The following is a 12420-nucleotide window of genomic DNA, read 5'->3' as shown; positions in this document are numbered from 1 at the left end:
TACAAGGAATTTCCTAACCGAATCTAACGTATCAATCACAATTATACATTATTTCTTTTCTGCATAACCTATTTGGGCCTACGGCAAGGTCACTAACTGGTGTCAGATCCTTATCACTTAAACCACGCCCTTCCGTCGAAGTGCTCATGCGCAGAGGGCCAGTTTACCATGAGGGTACTTCCGCCCCCCGGTTACCCCGTACGCTCTATTAACTCCATTAAAGGGGGCCCTTGCATCTCTGCACCGTTTACTGGCGTCATTGTGCACGTGCGGGGTGGCCAACCAGCCTAGAGAAAGCGTGACTCCCCCCTCCCCCGCACCGATGTAGCCAACAATCTGTAACTGCCCCTGGAGTTCTAGGAGAGACCACTTGTCCCTGCCCTTGGGCGACCCCATTTAAGAATGGCGCTGCCCTGTTAGGACCTTAAATTTACTGCTCACCAATCATGACCTTACCGCCACAGGCCAGCGTAGTTGACTGACTATCTGGCCCCCCTAACCTCCTACACTGAAAGGTCATGCCCTGTCCTTAAAATTCACAAACCTAGCAGTTATATTTTGTAGTCTGACTATCAGGCCCACTACCAACTCGCTGCAAGGTCATGCCCTGTCCCTATACACCACTAACTAGGCAAGAAGATTCTCCACAACGGTTTCCTCCCCTGGTGTGGACAAATGGACGCCGTCTATTAAGAAGCACGACTCCCCCCAGATGCACCCCTGGGCTATGTCTGTAAGTGTCAATCCCTAGCTAGCCTCCCCAGTTTGTTACTAGGTATTTGTTTCCCGTGGCCCAATGGCCTCACAGACTCGCCTCCTCCCCATTGGAAGCTCTGGAATGTCTGCGCCAGGGTGCACCCCGGGCACAGACATGTCGACCTACCCTTCCACTCAGACGTCCAGGTGTACCCAGTCCTTCTCCACCCTCCCAAGTGTGGGATAGATGTGCTAGGGCTGCCTGTTTCAGGGAAAGTAGACCTCCCGCCATGGGGCCACCAGATGGGGTCAATTGATGGCATCACACTGTGCCCGATAACCCACGGCAGCCCAGACGCTGACACTCATTGTTGGTGCAATTGGAAGGCTACCCAGGGAACCACAGGCCCCAAGATCTACCACGGGCATATCATGAAGTCTGTGAACCCCCTACACCTAACCGCTATGCTCTGGGAAATGCTCTGTGTATGCCTACCTCCTTACTATGGAATATCCCCACCACGCAGGATCTACTACGATGGCAGCTGGGAGCACGGACACCGTAAAAGGCAGAGTACTGCTTGCCGCCAAGGGGTGCTGAGGTGTTTTATACGACCATTACTCCTGTGTTTGGCCAAGCTGGCAAGGCACACTCCTGTGAAGCAGCGTACTGCCACATTACTACGGCTGGCACAACCAATTGGTAACGTACCTATACACCACCAATATAGTGCTGGCACCTCCTGAGGTCTCCCATAAGCATATCATGTACACCGTGCACTATCTGCCCCTGACTATTATGTTCCTGGGAAAAGCTCAGTGCTAGCCTATCCTCCTACGACGTAGCATCCCCAACACTGTAGTGTCCGCTACGATGGGCGCCCGCGAGCACAGGTGCTTGAAATGGCAGATCACCGTTCCATGACAAGGGTGTTGATATATCGCATCCGCCCGCCACACCTGGGTTCTAGCAAGGTGTACTCCTATAAGCAGTGTATTGCTAACTTACCACAAATGGCAAACCCCATTGGTTGACACACTTATACGCTTCAACTATAGTGCATGGGCCGCACTGTCTCTTGCTGGTACCGACTGGGTCCTTGAATTGATCGCCCATCGCACGTGATGCTGTAGCTTGCCACTCACGCTTCGGATCTCCTGGTCACCTTGGTTGTACTTATCTTGCCGTCCTAGCGGGGAGGAGCACTTCCAGGCAGCAGGCGTGTATCCAGTCATACATAAATGAAAATCAAACATCAATGATTAGTGCCTTTTGTATTTAGATGACCAATCACAATTCGCAAGTCAGCGCTACTTCGTGAGATTGTACCCCCGTGATACTACACCTGAATCCAGTCTGTTTGAAAACATAGGCAACCAAAAGTGCACCGGCCCCAGGAGGAGTTGGTCTAATGCGACACAACACAGGAATAACCTGCTTAATTGTACAGGCCCAAGGACTTAAGAAATGCGTGACCCCATACGTATAAGTGTACAGGTACCAGAGTGCAGAGATACAGTGTGACAAACCCCCAGCAACTAATGCCCCATTGTACCCGCACAGGGGTGCGATGGTACCTTGCGATGCCACACGGACATCCATGGTACAAGTGCACAGGCTCAATACATGATTGTGCACCATGCGCAGGGATACCCTTGAAGATGAGACAAGAAAGCCTGAGATGCACTATAAGCGTTGAAAGTATCCTTCACCGAGGGTCGTGCCAAATAAGCCTGACCTCCAAACCATGTAATAACTTGCCTAACTCCCCTAGTAAGTAATTTGACCAAATATGGAACCCTGGAGCCTTCCTTAGAGGTAACATATGTAAAGAAAAGAAGGTTTGGGCCAACCTGGCAGTTTACCAATTGTGTGTGCAGACCCTATAGTGATAGGTCTGACATATTTACATGGCTACCCCTGTGGGTGGAACAAACCGGTGGTGTAAGCCCACTAGCAGCATTTAGCTTACCGGCCTTGACACACACCCATGTAGTTCCAAGAGAGTTATCAGTAAATCCGCTAAGTCAACCATAAGACACCTGGCCACCACCACAATTTCCACAGCGGGTATATGCATTAATGAGTGCTTACCATAGCACCAGTTACCTTATCGTGTGACGTTTTGTTCAGATAGAATATTGTTGGATGACTACATTGTGCTGCTAATTAATTAGCAATCAACTGGTAAACCTATTTACGCTATTTCTCTTCCACACGTCTTCCCTGAGTTTATAAAGCAGCGTACCACAGTGAGGGATCTAATCCTATCATTGCGTCTGCAATTGCACGGAATACAGCTCAGTTGTTAAAATAAAGGTAGGAAGTGTGATCCGCCGCCTAAATGTGGCTATTAGAACCAGGTGGCGAGGCCCTGTCCTCTGTCCTCTGTTGAATGCTGAACAACATAGCACCTGCGCCCTAAGTACTAGAGTTATTACGCGACAGCACTGGAAACATATGGATGCTAAACAAACTCCCTTTAAATTAAGGCCTTAGTTGTGTGATCATCCGGCTAGCAACTGAGAGCGCCTCGCACAGCATTATTTGTATGACCTGGGGAACATCGAAAAATTAGGCTTACGGTAAGTGTGCCTAGCATAGCCCCAGTTGTATACATGGGGACCTATTCATAAATAACCGCAAGAGATTAAATGCTTTCCCCCATCCTCACTTGTATCGAGTCGATGTCATTGATACGACCCGTTAAATGAAGCCTTTGACAAGGGAAACAATAAGTACCATCTCCCATCTTGGACCCCTTTTGAGAAATGCCTGCCAACAAAGTGAAATGTCCATGGCTGCCCCCCTGTGTCCGACTAGAGGGGAATGTAATCCATTGCTTTGTTAGAGAACAGGCTTCTATTTAACAGCATACCATGTACCCTGTACCCGGCCCCCCTGTATGTTTACTCCACGTGTGTGAGTGCCCTACTAATTACAAAAATGGAAGTATACAGTGTGAAATTGTATTGTACTATTTAGTTACTTTTCAAAATAGACGACTGAAGCAATCAAATGGCTGCCTCTGCAAATGCGGTCCCAGTACAGCAGCTTCACCCATGTGCGAGTATGTGTGATACACTTACTAGTGTGCAGCACATTACGTTATGATTTTCAACCATAACATACCCTCCGTTTACACGCAACGTTAATTGAAGCAAGTACTACCATGCAAAGAGCTAATGATTGGTTCAGAAAATTCTTTCTACACAAAAGAAAACCAAACTTGTATGTGTGTGATCAGAATTGGCGTATAGGACCTTAACCAGTAAGCCACACAAAGACTCTGAAACAACCAGAGACTCGAACCCTTAACCATCAGAATTGGAGTGTAGGTCTTTAAACCAGTAAGCCACACAAGACTCTGAACACACACGTGTGGATGCACTGCGCACTCCTGGGCTGTATTATGAAAATCGTGTTTCAAATAGCACCATACACCACTGAGTCACCTTGCCCCTGTATCTACCTAAAGATAAGGATATTCAACCCATTTTTTTTCGGTTGATTGCGGCGCGATATAGCAGCACTTTTTTAAGCAGCAAGGCTACTTTTGACAAGCTAATCCTACCCCTAGATATTATAATAACACCACCTTCAATGTTCCTGCCCATACAGTCTATAGGGTAAATTGTATGCCCTCTATAAAGGATATAGAAGAGAATTGTATGCCATTTATAACATGTCATCAACGCTTTTTTTCTGATATAGCGTCCACTCGAGTAGGGTTTGGGTTCCAATAAGTCTTAAATTTAGCACACCACAGTATAAAACCTGTGAAAATAGAAGACCACATAACATCACTACAGTGTTTCACAGCCTTAGCACTCTTTTAGAGTTGAAACCGACTAGGAATGTTATAGATGTTTTGTTTGATTTAATTTCTAGTCTAACAGAAGGCTCTCCGTGCAACTCACCACTGGCAAGACACGTGTTGGCTATGCATGGCATTTATGTATGAGACGGGGAAATACAATGCACAGAGGAAATACAAAGGATTATCACTCATATGCAAAATAGGATGATTTAGCTCATAACAATATCATATTATCATACTTATTTGGGAAGTAGACTGTAGGTGCAGCCTTCCAACTTTGCATAAGTAACTTAGGCCTAGATGTATCAAGATTCCATTTTGCGAATCTTAAATAGCGATTTTTAGCGAATCGCTATTTAAGATTCGCAAAACGGAATGTATGTAAAAAATCGCTTTTTTTTAGCGATTCCTTATTAATCTTTATTTGCGAATTCGCATTTTGCGAATTCGCAAATAAGGAATAATTTCCCATGCATTCCTATGGGCCAGGAGGCCCTTAGGAATGATTGTGAAGTAATTCTCAAATTGCGAATTCGCAATTTGCTAATCGCAATTTGAGAATTATTTCAAGGGTGCAGGGGTGTCTCATGGACACCCTGCTGCACCCCTGAAACTTACATGTGTGTGCATATGGCACACATACATGCCCTATGGGCATGTATGTGTGTCACATGCCACCTTCAAAATTGTCATATTTTGGTTTTTGAAAGGATATCGCAAATTAACACAAACCTCAAATTGGTGTTAATTTGCGATTCCTTAACCTGAATTCGCAATGTAAAAAAATGTCATACATGGCATTTAAGGAATCGCAAAATTGCGATTCCTTACATGCTTAAGCAAAATAAGGAATCGCAATTTTTTGCGATTCCTTATTTTGCTAATTTCTAATACATCCCAAAAGATGCAAAATGTCCGTTTGCGATTCGTTAAGGCCGAAATTCTGCGAATTTCGGCCTTAACGAATCGCAAAAGGCTTGATACATCTAGGCCTTATTCACTGTATACACAGGTTCATAGCAGGATGATGAACGAATTGCTCCTAGCGCTGACAGTCTGCCGTAGTAATGGCAAAGTACATGCACGTCGCTGTACCTACATTAGGTCATGGGACATAAGCGCGGGTTCAAGTTTCCTGGAAAGGCACCTTAGACATACAAGTAACAGACCCGGAGTATGAAGCCATCGGGTCTACCCCAGGTGCATTCAACCTCTGCAAGAATTCCATCACTGCTGCCCCGGACAAAGCATTCACCCAGCTCACAACAAACAGAACCCTATCGACCGCAAAACAAAACCCCGAATCGGGTAAAAGAGCGCCCAATGTCCACACCAGTCTAGCCTGGGTCACTGTGCATCCCAGTGCCGCGCAACAGCTCCTGTCCTGTTCCTGCGATAGATACCATAGAGACCTCCCTGACACTGTAGTCCAAAAATTCCGAACTCATTCTTAAATCATGAACGCGGACCATGTTACACAATGACACATTCATACCAAGTGACCTGCACAAATCACAGAATGTGGACACGACACCGAGGCTCGAACCCTGGTCTCTGGGGCCAAAGTCGGCAATCTCGCAGTCAGACCACATCCGCTCCCCTCCAAAAACCTCGCGCAAAACAGCAGCTGAATGCACCAGAAAGGACACTGGTGCCCGGTGCCACAAAATCGCTGCACACTGACATAGGCTAGCGCTACAGTGTCTGTCGCCCACCCGTCCTGGCCCAGTACAATTTGCACCCGCCCCTCAACAAGGGCCCCCAAGCACCCGACACTGCAGCTAACGCTCTCTCAAACCACGCACACAACTTCCCACAGAGCCTCGCCCCTGCTCCTTCAACTAGCACACACAGGCTACCACGAGAATGCCCCCCACTTGTTGCTGAGCACACATTCACCTGATCCTGTTCTGTGTGCATCGTGAGCTTTTTCCGTCAGTCCGCAGTCCCACTGCTCCCGCAACTGCCGCTACCTAGAAGTCCACCGCAGTTTGTCCCTTCAAATGCCCCGGTTTACTCCCAATGTCTCTCTCACTCTGCTCCACTGCTCCAAAACCAGCTGATCGCCGCACTTACTCACGGGGCTCGCACCGATCGTCCTACCGATGCACCTGTAAAGAAACAAAAGAAAAAGAATTACAGCATCCTAGAGGCTGGAGGTGCAGGCCGTGGAGTGCAGAGTGAAAGAGGCAGACTCCCGCGCTCACTGGTCTTTTAACCCCTCATCCGCCAGGCCAGATTTAACCAGCCTGGCCTTCGGTCCACAGTGACCCGGAAGTGATTCAATCACTTCCGGGTCCCTAGCGGACCCGGGGCCCAATCCATGTTGAGGCACGCCTGCCGCGTCAGGGTGACGTGGTTGGGGCGTGCCCCACCACCATGAGCGGGTAGCGGGTTGGGGCCGGTGCGCCTGCCGTACTTTCGGTGGGCCGATGTCGGACCCTCCTTTCTCCAGGGTGCCGTGCAGGGTTTGACTGACTAGCACTGGAAGGCACACTACAATTGGTTGACCTTTGACTGGGACGCGCTGGTATCGGTGAACTAACTGTGAGCTCGGTGTGAGAGGGAAAGCGTGTGTGAAGCTAGAGCTAAAGAACCATTGTTGACTTGTGACAAATTGGAGGACCCCTTTTAGAAAACAAAGAAAGATTCAAATAATGAACAGAGATTCCCACCTGAAGGCATGTCAACTACGAAAGTGGCAGCAAAGAAAGGGTTACATACGTGCATATTACTAAAAAAAATTACTTGAATACATTGTGAAGGATAGTGAATTCTTATTCTCCTTAACTGAACTAGAATTGAAAACCTGGGAAGGAAAATGTATGATTTAAGGCCCCATCCTAGAACCACCCAGTTCAAGGCTTTAAATCTTTTGGAACAGGTTGCAAATGAAAGATTAAGACGAAATAAGTGCTGAAATAGTTCCGCAATAAGACTAATTCATGGATAAGCACACAGGATGATGGGAGATGGAAGAAATTGCGAGAGGACACGATTGAGATAGTAGGAGCTTACCCGTTAATAGATAGCAAGGCCACCGAGAAGAAAAGCCCACTACCAAAAACACACCGAAAGATAGGACAGAGAGAGAGTGTTGAAAAGGAAGCCTTCATAGATGAACTTCTAAGAGTAAGACCCCCCATATCCCCTAGCACCCACAGCAAGTGTCACAGCCCAGATACCAAAATAGGACAAGTCTGTTTCCATACTCTCTTACTAGGCAAGTGCACGGCCCAGTTACACTGAGACCACTCTCACACCCACTGTCCCGACTACAATGCATGTTACTCCGGCTAAGTCTCAAAGCCTGATAAGCATAAGCTTGCCCTCCTTCCCAATGATCACTAGCGTGCCCCAAGCTCACCAGCCCTTGAGCGTTCCCCTAACTGTGGTAGATACATACAGTATATTAGATTTCAAGACCTGACAGGAAATATCCCAGGAACTTCCACCATAGACGGGACCAAAACACCTAGTGGGAGATTTACAAAACATTTACTCAGTGAAGCCTCCCACGAGGCTGCGCTGTGTTGTGCAACAAGGATGGAGCAGGAGAGTGCCATATCTTCAACCATGCACACACACCCTAGCGCCATAGCGCTAGGGTGTGTGTGTGTGTGAGTCCAGCATAGGTTTTGTCCCTTGACACCAAGGAGAGGGGCTCTTTAAAGTCCAAATAGGGACAGAGCACCAGTAACAGTTAAGTTAAAATATGTTTCCCTATGGACTCGATCACTATAATTCCACCTCATGCACACCACCCGTTTACGAATTTGGAACAGATCAAAAACAATTTTTTTTTTTATCTAATCAAATTTATTCAGTACAAAAAAAGTTTAAAACATTTCTCCTAACATCACTCTGTGTAATAGTACATTTAAAAATACATGACAAATGTATGCATATTGAAACATATATTCTTTAAAATAGTTTGAAAAGACACAATATATCAACAATAAAAGATTAAAAAACACAATATATGAAAGGAAACCAAAGAACAGGGGCCCTATGTATCAGCCCTCAACGTAGTTAATCTGTTCCGTGCTACAGACACAGCTATAGCCGGGTATACGGTTATTAGGCTCTGTGTCCTGCTTCAGATTTCTGTATTCTAAACTTGAGGATTCCCTCACCTCTTCCTCACACAACTCCGACGCAACGATGGAGTCCTCTCAGGCTCCCTCGGTAAAATCAAACACAAAGCGGCTGAAAAAAGATCCACCATCACCTCCTAAGTCATCATCGCTGGCCTCTATTGAGTTAATACTGGAGGAGATTAGGGCCCTTCGACCCTTCATGGAAGAGACTAATGTTAAATTGCAAACTTTAACAGACAATTGGTCCCAATTGGAGACGCGAGTCTCCTCAGTTGAACAGAACATCACTTCGTTCAAAGAGACTTGTGTTCATGTTTCCACTCTTCGCTCACAAGTTTCAGTGCTTCAGCAACAAGTTGAGGATTTGGAAAATCGTAATAGACGGAACAACCTCCGTATTTACGGACTGGTGGAATGGATTGAGGGATCTGATTCTCTCGCTTTCTTCAAATCCTTTATTCCAAAGCGTCTCCATATGCCGGAAGGAATGCTTTTGGACATCCAAAGAGCGCACAGGCTTGGTCGTCCATCCTCTTCAGCATCATCATCACAGAGGTCTAGAGGAGTCATTTTGTATTTCCTAGAGTACACAGACTTACTGAAGGTATTGGCGGTAGTTAAGTCTTCTCCAAAGATCTCTTGGTCTGGTTCTTCCTTGTTTTTTGCCCAAGATTATGCTAGAGCACCTGCAGCCCGCCGTAAAGCCTTCCTAAACATGAGAGCCGACCTACCCCAGCTGGGTGCCAGATATGGCCTTTTTCATCCTTCTTGTTCAAAGTTACCTACAATAACAAGACAACAACATATGAAGATCCGATTCGTCTGCAGAGTTTCATTAACTCATGTCACGCTCCTACTATGGATACCTGTAGTTTCTCCTCCTCGTTCCATGGTTGAACTAGAATTTCAACTTTAACTTTGATGCTGTTGGTTGTTCCTGCTTCTTGATTCCAACTATCTTAGCAGTTGGTTTCTTTAGTTTGTATTGTTTATGCTTGTAGTTCTGTAACTCCTTTTATTCATTATTTCTTATTTTTCATTCCCTACTTACTATGGTCATTGTTTCTATTTGTTCTGATTTCTTGTCCTAACTTGTTCTTTTTCCCACCTCTTCACAGGTTTCTAGTACAAGTTCTTTATTGTCTTCCTGGTTTCCGTTCGGCCGACGTCGCATCTGCCGTCTGTCCCACGTGGTTCCACCCCCTCCTCCGTCTCTTTATGTTATCTTCCCCAGGTAAGTATGTTTTTCTATTGTATCTTTCCCTGTCTTTTGTCATCATTCCCTTCCTTTTTGCTTTCCCAGGTTTCTTGTACCCATACTTTTTAGGTGTCATTGTTACTTCTTTTCTTCATATTCCTTTTTCTTACAAGCTCTTCATTTTCTTGCTCCATTGCACTCTCGTTATTGCTACTTCCCAATTTTTATTTTTGACTTCTTCACATAATTTTCATTTTCCAACTTCTCCTCCAATTACATACCCTATTTTAAACTTCCTATTCTCTTTGGTTTTTGCTATTGCTTTTAACTGTCAAGTGATTTCTTCAGCTTGCCTCCTAACAGGTCATTTTCCTGCTTTTCTTTTTTCTTTTCTCTTATGATTATGGTACATATGCCATCTCTTATTTTTTCTTTCCTTTATATATCCATGAGCTGTTTTGTTTCACTTATGTTATCATTGTTCACTATATCTTATTGCCTTGTTCTCACTAATCCATTATGCTGTTAAGATTAATCACATGGAATGTTAGAGGGCTGAACTCTCCCATTAAAAAGCAGAGAGTTCTCTCTTATTTAGCTAAACTAAATGCTGATATAGTTTTCTTGCAGGAAACGCACCTTACAGAGAATGAATCTCTCAAGTTACAAAAAGGTTGGGTAGGTGAAGTCTTCTATTCCAGTGGTGATGGTAAACGCAATGGAGTCATGATGTTATGTCGTAAATCCTTGCGTTACCAATTGATCTCTCAGGATTCAGATACGGAGGGTCGTTGGCTCAATGTTAAGTTTAAGTTGAAGAATGTTCCTGTCTCCTTTTTCATGTATATGCCCCAACTGGAGGTGACTCTGGCCAAGCAGATTACTCTTCATATGGAGGACAATTTTATATTGGCAGGGGACTGTAACCAAGTTTCTGATCCCTTTACAGACCGCAATTCTAAAGTTGCATTTATAACCAACAAGACCCATAAATCTTTCACCCATATAATAACACAACATAAACTTCTTGATGCATGGGGGCTCTGTAACCCGACCACCAGGGAATATACGTTTATTCCCCAGTTCATCATTCTCAATCTCGACTTGATTATTTTTTCATCTCGCATAACATTTCACAATCCCTCATAACTGCTGATATAGGACCCATACTCTTATCAGATCATGCCCCTATTTCCATGGATTTAGATATCCTACCCAAAACGAACTCTCCATGGCGCTTTAACAACACTCTCCTTCTTGATTTGGCATTTTCCAATGCTTTTAAGACCTTTTGTGCCGAATATTTTCTTCTTAATCATACTGAGTTATTACTGTTCTCTGTTATCTGGGATGCATTTAAAGCCTCCGCAAGGGATTTTATTATAACATATGTATCCAAAAAACGCAATATTGCCCGTAAACGTACTCATGCGCTATTTCAAGACATTAAGAGACTGGAGCATTCTTTCTATACATCCAACTCAAAAGAGGTTCTTGATGAACTTATAAAAACAAAACTGCAATTTAATAAGGAATCTACGGATAACGGCTCTTTGTACCTTTTAAAATCTAGCGCAAAATTTTATGGTGGTAGAAATAAAGCAGGCAAGCTATTAGCCAACTACTGAAAAACCAAACACAACAAATTAAATATTGACTCAATTTATGACGATAACTCTGTTTTAAAGTTCAAAGATGGAGACATTTTAAATGAATTTGCTGCCTTTTACGAGAAATTGTTTTCATCTGCAACTTGTACTTCCGAAGATACACTCTCACATTTTTTTTCAACTTTACATCCTCCCCAACACCTAACAACTGAACTATCAAGTCTAGAAAGCGAGATTACGCAATCAGAGCTATTAAATGCATTACATCATCTCAAAAAAGGCAAAGCACCTGGGTCAGATGGTTTCACAGTTGAATTTTTTCTTCATTTTTCTGATTTATTAATGCCTTGACTACATCTCTTAACTTGATTCCTTCCACTATCTGGGGAACTCTGAGGGTTCTTTTTCAGATGCTCACATTTGCCTTATCCCCAAAGAGGGGAAGGATCTTCAGTATTGCAAGAATTACCGACCCATATCCCTTGTTAATATCGATTATAAAATCTTCTCAAAAGCATTGGCTTTACACTTAGATCACTATCTTCCACGAATACTAGGCAAAGAACAATCTGGCTTTGTGAAAGGACGAGTCATACAGGATAATACCAGACTCTTTTTTGATATTCTCTCTAAAGCCCCTCATCTTAATCATTCTTTAGCATCCATAGCTTTGGATACTGAAAAGGCATTTGATAGAGTGGAATGGCGCTATCTGTTTTATACGCTTAAATGGTTCGGCTTTGGTCCCAATTTTATTTTGTTAGTTTCCGTTTTATATTCTAATCCTCAAGCTGCTGTCTTTGCAAATGGTCTTATGTCGCCCCTTTTTAATCTCGATAGAGGTGTTTGTCAGGGCTTTCCCCTCTCCCCTTTTCTTTTTAATTTAACCCTTGAACCTTTTCTTTCCAAAATTCAGCAAAATTCCCAAATTTCGGGATTCCATACCCCTGCTACTCATGTTAAGTTGGTGGCGTACGGTGATGATATCCTACTTT

The sequence above is a fragment of the Lissotriton helveticus genome, chromosome 5_1 (assembly GCF_964261635.1).
Source record: "Lissotriton helveticus chromosome 5_1, aLisHel1.1, whole genome shotgun sequence".
In the NCBI taxonomy this organism is placed as follows: Eukaryota; Metazoa; Chordata; class Amphibia; order Caudata; family Salamandridae; genus Lissotriton; species Lissotriton helveticus.
Note: the sequence above shows the minus strand (reverse complement) of the source record.